The sequence below is a fragment of the Engraulis encrasicolus genome, chromosome 6 (genome assembly GCF_034702125.1).
Source record: "Engraulis encrasicolus isolate BLACKSEA-1 chromosome 6, IST_EnEncr_1.0, whole genome shotgun sequence".
Taxonomy (NCBI): Eukaryota; Metazoa; Chordata; class Actinopteri; order Clupeiformes; family Engraulidae; genus Engraulis; species Engraulis encrasicolus.
Genome location: NC_085862.1, coordinates 20182391 through 20188648, shown reverse-complemented (window position 1 = coordinate 20188648; position 6258 = coordinate 20182391). Strand labels below are relative to the sequence as shown.

Genomic DNA, 6258 nt, shown 5'->3' with positions numbered 1-6258 from the left:
CCTATCTGCGATTTTTGAATGATGTTGGTTACATACTCGTCATGGAAGAAGGCTTCCATTTCAGTCGCGTTGGATGTTCAGCGAGATCAGAACCTAGTCGCAGCAATTGGTCTAGGCTACTCAAGTAGTCCTACAGTTAAATAGACTGTAAAACAAAGCCAGGTTAATTTAATATGAAAGAAGGGAAATGTTTTGCCGAAGTGTACCTTTAGGAACTCTTTCATTTACCACATGGGTCGCGTTAACAGAGGTTTGTCCGTCATTGACAGTTTTTTTTTAAAGAAGACTGAAGATTCTGAAGCCTGCCCGTCCTTTCGATGATAGTTTAAATAGGCTACACCCGTATCAGTAGATCAAATGTGCATTTCAATTCGTTATTATCTGCGCTGCGCAGAGACCACATTTCTTCTTAAATAGGCCACTTTATCCTTCACCTTTCTCCGCCTCTCTCTGCTTGTCACGCAACTATTACGCATCTGCAGAGCTCTGTTCCCTGCACCCAAATAGTGAATTAGAAATTGCCGATGATGTCGGCACAACTGTTCGAATAGGCTAATTAAGATTCAGAACCGTTTGTAGGCCTATACGTAGGGCTAGGCTACTACATTTCCCCACAATCTGATTTAATGGCAGGGCGAAGTTATCCCTCTATCGTCTTTCATAAAAGTTTCATAGGCCTATCATAAAAGGTTTTTTTTTCATAGGCCTATCATATCCTCAGGCGTCGCCACAAACTCCTCGCTTGAAACAAAAAGTAGGCGGGCCTATGTACCAGAAATAGTAACGCACGGTGTCTTAAGTAACTTTAATCTGACGTTTTGAAATGGTAGTTAGACTACTCGTTACTGAAAAAAATAGTGCGACTACAACGTTACCGGCAACACCGGTCGTGATTACACAGTAGGGGGCTAAATATTGGTGGGGACGTGTCCCTACCGTCCCCACCATAAATTACGCCCATGCCTGGCACAATGGCCTTCAACAGCAGAGGCTCTCGCTCTGAGCTCTCCAGATATCAGCAAAGTAACCGTAAACATGCACATTCCTGGCCCAATTGATTGGAACACAGGACTGGACAAAAGTTAACAACAGTATGGTCAATCAGTTGTTGGTCAGCTGCAAAATGCAGCTGGATATACCATTCAAATTCAACAACAGGCAGGGAGGTTTGGAGCAGCACCGACGTAGAGGTTGGGAGTTTGTTATGTTCCTCGTCTGCAGCGTACAACCACAGTGGAATGGGTTTGATTTTCCTTTATTTTCAATATTTCCAACATGTTTTTATCCTCTCTTCTTAAAACGACACTTTAAACAGATGATCAAAGAAGTGCTCCCTTCTTCGTGGTCATCTTTCAAAACACATCTGCTACAGAAATAGACTCAGCTGCCTCGGTCTGTCTCCCCTTTCACCCTCTTTTTACTCCCTCTCTCTCTCTCCTTCCCTCCTCTCTCACCCCTTCTCTCTTTTCTTCTCTGATCTCTCTTCAGACCTCTGTCCCTATACCTCTCTTCCCCTGCTTCCATTACTAGTGCGTTAAATTTCTCATCTCATTTTCCCCCTTTCCTTTCCTTTCCTTTCCTTTCACAGTGAGAGAGGTGGGTAGAGGGGTTGGGGGCTGTGTTGCTGGAGAGAGAGAGAGAGAGGAAGAGAGAGAGTGTGCTGGCTGGTGGTCGGGGGCTGGGTGTGGGAGGAGCTCCCCTGTCACGTGGGATCCCCTGCTAAGTAGAGCTCTGACGTCGATCCCCGGTCACTGGCTCACTGTGGCGAGAGGAGAACAGCAGCGGACCTCAGCACAGCAGAGAGAGGAGAGGGGAGCAGAGCAGAGCAGAGCAGAGCGCCACGGCAGAGCAGCTGCTTTTTCACATCCCCTTTCTGGCAGCAGCACAGCTCGGCACGGAGCGAGCAAAGAGGGAGAGAGCAGAGGAGAGGAGAGAAGAGGAGAGCAGAAGAGAAGAGAGGAGAGGCGGAGAAGAAAAGAGAGAAGCCCTTCCCCGTGACCAGCCCTCAGCTTGCACACACAGCCCAAAACAAGAGGAGAGGGGCTGTCTTTTTGCAAGAGCAGAGGGGCCGTCTTTTTCTTCTTTCTGCCTCAGTCAGCCCACTCTCTCTTCCTCTCTCACTGACGCACTCTATTTTTTTCCTCTCTACATTTTTCTGTTTTTCTGTGTGTGGCTCGGAGGGAGGAGAGGGAAAGAAGAAGGGGGCTCAGGACGCAGGCAGGCAGGCAGCGCTGCCATCGTTTCCATCGGTGCTGAGGTGGCTGCAGCTCACGCCCGCTGGTTCTGCTGACTGGTGGAGCGGCTGTCTTCAGAGAGATTAATATCAGATGCGTACAATACCGCACAGGAGAGAAGAGGGGGAGGCGGAGAGAGAGAAGGGAAGGAGGGAGAGAAGGGACTGAACGGAAGACGGGGAGGCGGGGAGAGGGAGAGAGAGAGAGAGGGAAGAACCTGAGGGATGCTGATGAAGTTGATTCTGCGTTTTTTTACCAGCACTTTTTCTTCGTCTACCTCTTCTTCCTTTCTTCATTCTTGTTCTTCCTGCTCGTCTTCTAGAGACAGACAGAGGTAAGGAAGACAGAGAGAAGGAGGGGGGAAGAGAGAGAAGGAGATCGACATCCACAGCTATAACACAGAGGCTGCAGAATCACAAAAGAAGAGGACAAACACAAAGAAGAGTCACCTCACAGTACACGATTAGGAAGGGGCGAAAAGAGAAACAAGCAGAGTAGCGCAGCGAGCCGTTAAGGAGGGAGCAGGAGAGGAACAACTCGCAGAGACCAAGAGGACTTGAGGAGGAGGCAAGAAAACAATCTGTGGACCAGCGGAAGGGGCTATCGAGCCAGGCGACCAGCAGGCAAACACACACACGGACACACACACACACAGGCACAGGCACAGGCCACAGGAAATGGCCATGTAGGGATGGCATCTGACGGATGGTGTTGCGCTCCGAGACTCTGATGCACAGCCAAGGCCACCGCTGCTGATGTGCCCGGATGATTAGGGGATAGGGGAGAGAGAGAGGAGATCACATTATCCCAGATTAATCTTTTAGCTTTATCTCCACCGGTCGCGGCGCAAGTAGAGAGAGGGGGGGAAGAGGGGGAAGGGAGATGCGGAGATGGCGATGCTGTTTGGAATGTGGCGACAGAAGGCAGCGCCAGCAGCAACATCCGCTCACCACCGCGACTGCCCGCTAAGAGGCAAGGTAGGTTGGTTCTCTCTCGAGTTCCTTTCAATGTTTGGTGTGCTTGTGTGAGCGTGTGTGTGTGTGTGTGTGTGTGTGTGTGTGTGTGTGTGTGTGTGTGTGTGTGTGTGTGTGTGTACGTGTGCGTGTACGTGTGCGTGTGTGCGTGTACGCGTGTACGTGTGTACGTGTGTATGTGTGCGTGTGCGTGTGTGCGAGGGTTTGTTGTCCCCGTAACTTAACCTGTCACTTTCTACTGCGTGAGCTAGAACATTCCCATCTTAGAGCCAGCAAAACAAACAAAAACAAAAGAAAGATCAGTGCTGCCCAACCTTTTGGTGCTAATTGAGGTGTTGATCATTCTTTTGGTGCTAATGAGGTGTTGTTGCCTTAAAAAAGCAGGTCGATCGGCTTCAATTAGTCTTGTCACCCATCACATCCCTCTCTCTTGCCTCAGACCCTCCTCATCCCACCAGGCCTCCTCACTCCTCCACTAGGCCTCTTTTCTCCTCTCTCTTCTCTGCTGCACCAGGCCCCCTCTCCTCTCTCCTCCACTAGCACCCCGCCCCCCTCTTCCCCCAAGGCTGTACACCTTGTTTACACAAAGTTTATAATTACAAATAAGGTGCGATTCATAGGTGGGTGATGGTGATGACAAGTGCCGTCCCCATGTCTAGTTTTGATAGCTCCATCGCTAAATAACATATTATTAATTAATGAATAATAATTACGTTATTATTATTATTCCTATCTCCAAAGATAAGGATTTCATGCCGATGACTGCAACACAAGTTGCACCTTGTATATCTAAACAGAAGTGAAGGCGCATGGTGTGTGTCGACACCATTGGCTGTGTACCTGTACTCTATATGCAGTCTATGGTCTACAAACTTGTCTTGGTTTACAAGACAAGACAAACTTGTCTTGGCCCTGTAAGACTTGTGTGAAACAAGTCAGTTGACTGTGCGATGGCAGGGAAGGAACACTCCAGTTCTAGAATACAGTCTAGAATCCTGTCTCCTCTTTGCCGACTTGTAGCACTATAACACCGTGACCAACTGTCATTAACATGTAAATAAGCCTGTGAAGCATCGAGATAAACGTCCCGCGTTACACTCCCCAGGCCTGCGGGGTCAGGGAGAAGAGACATCTACAATACATCTGCACTGCCAGACCTGTAGTAAGAACTGCAGAGCAGAAAACTCCTTGTATGGTGCCCCAAAGGGGACAAACTTTCCAATCCTCCATTCACTCTTCGCCCCTATCTTTTTCCAGGCAGCTGGACTGCTGGAATGCTGGAGTGGTGCAGAGTAACAGTGTAATTTATCTGTACAAATGGTCTTTTATGCTGTTTGTTTTTTTATACCTTCAATAAAATATTAACATACAGACATGTTTGCACTGAGGGTGTGGTCATTGGTAGCAAATACAGGCAGGTAAAGATTTGAAGTCATCCGTGTTTCCACACATCACATCCTGTAATAACGCATTGGCCTCCTTAACATGATGTTTTAAAATTCTCAATTAATTATTCCAAATTAAATAGTTCTGTCAATTTTACATTGCACTTCCATTCAATTCCGAGTTGTGAAGTGTTTACATGTTGTTTTCAAAGCAGAATTACATTATTCTGAATTAAATTGAGTTAATTCTGAAAGAAATGTCTCATGTAAACAAAGCCAATGTCATATGTGAAGCGAAGTGTATAGCATTGACAACTTGCGTGTGTTTATTATGGAATGTTAGGTTCGATAGCCTCAAGAAATAGCCTGCCGTGTGTTAATTATGGAATGTTGGGTTTTTTCACTAGGTGTTCCTCTGTGGCACTCAGTGAACAGTGGATTGCGGAATGTTGGGTTTGTGTCTTGTGCACTGATGATTCCATGGCTATGCCGAGAAATCCAAGGCTTTGCTCAGAGCGGCAAAGTGGCAAAAGCTAATGAAAATTAGTGTTAACAACAAATGTCCTTGGTATTTTATATCCCTATGGTGCAAAACTTTGCATTGCGCACTGCCGTACCATTGGAAAGTCACCGTCCAAATTGGAGATCATTCTTAGAGGTGCGGGAGTTGTGCGTGGCACAGACAGACAGCTATACAGGAGGACACACAGACAGACATTTCTTACATTATCAGATAGATAGATACATACGTGGAGACTTTTCCCTATTGTTTACACACAGAGATTTTTTTCTTTGTAAACAATTCCTTTAAAAACCTCTGGTAAGAGTGGAGATTTTTTGACAACTCCGGTTTCATATTTCTATGTAAACAAATGAAATCGGAGACTTGAATATATTTCTCCTTCCCTTGACACTGCCGCCCAAAGCTGTGAAGTATGAATGACAGCACTCCATAGCCCGCTTATGTCGATTCACCCCTGGTGTGTGAACATGGGTATTTTGGAAAAATAGAGGGGAGAACAAGCCTGATTATAAACAAATAACAGGTTATGTATAAACATGGTGCTACTCTCCTCCACCCAGTACGTCCCCCTCTCCATCTACAGGTACTCTCACCTCCATGATACTACACTCTCTTCCACCATCAGCTTCCCCGCTCCGTCTCCTACAATTTGAACTTGTAAAAATCGATAGAACCGTAATGAATGGGGCGTTCACATATCAACTATGACGACTCCGACATGACCAAAATGACTGGGATCACTTTCAGATTGATTTTTTTCTGAACCAGAAAAAAAATGCTAGCCACCAGTCTGAGTTCTTTAGAATGTCGTCATGTTCCATAAGTCATACCTTTCGCTTGTGGATGCTCATGAAAAACTGTTGTGATTGTAGGCCATTGACCAGCAGAAATTCCATGATAGTTATAGATATATGCACACACACACACACGCACGCACACACGCACGCACGCACACACACGCGCACACACACATACACACACACACACACACACACACACACACACACACACACACACACACACACACACACACACACACACACACACACACACACACAGCATGGGAAGAGAGCCGTTGTGAGATGAGACTTTGACTATACGACACTGACATTTGTAAATCTATCAGGGGAATGACTCATGAG

At 46.6% G+C, this 6258-nt stretch overlaps 1 protein-coding gene across 1 annotated transcript in view; it reads left to right on the top strand.

Moving 5' to 3' along the window:
• The first annotated feature begins 1684 nt into the window (after nucleotides 1-1684).
• b3galt2 (UDP-Gal:betaGlcNAc beta 1,3-galactosyltransferase, polypeptide 2) overlaps nucleotides 1685-6258 on the top strand; it is a 20515-nt gene continuing 15941 nt past the window's right edge. Inside the window, exon 1 of the mRNA XM_063200847.1 lies at nucleotides 1685-3211. The gene's annotated coding sequence lies outside the window, so the exon portion shown is untranslated. The remainder of the gene's footprint in view (nucleotides 3212-6258) is intronic.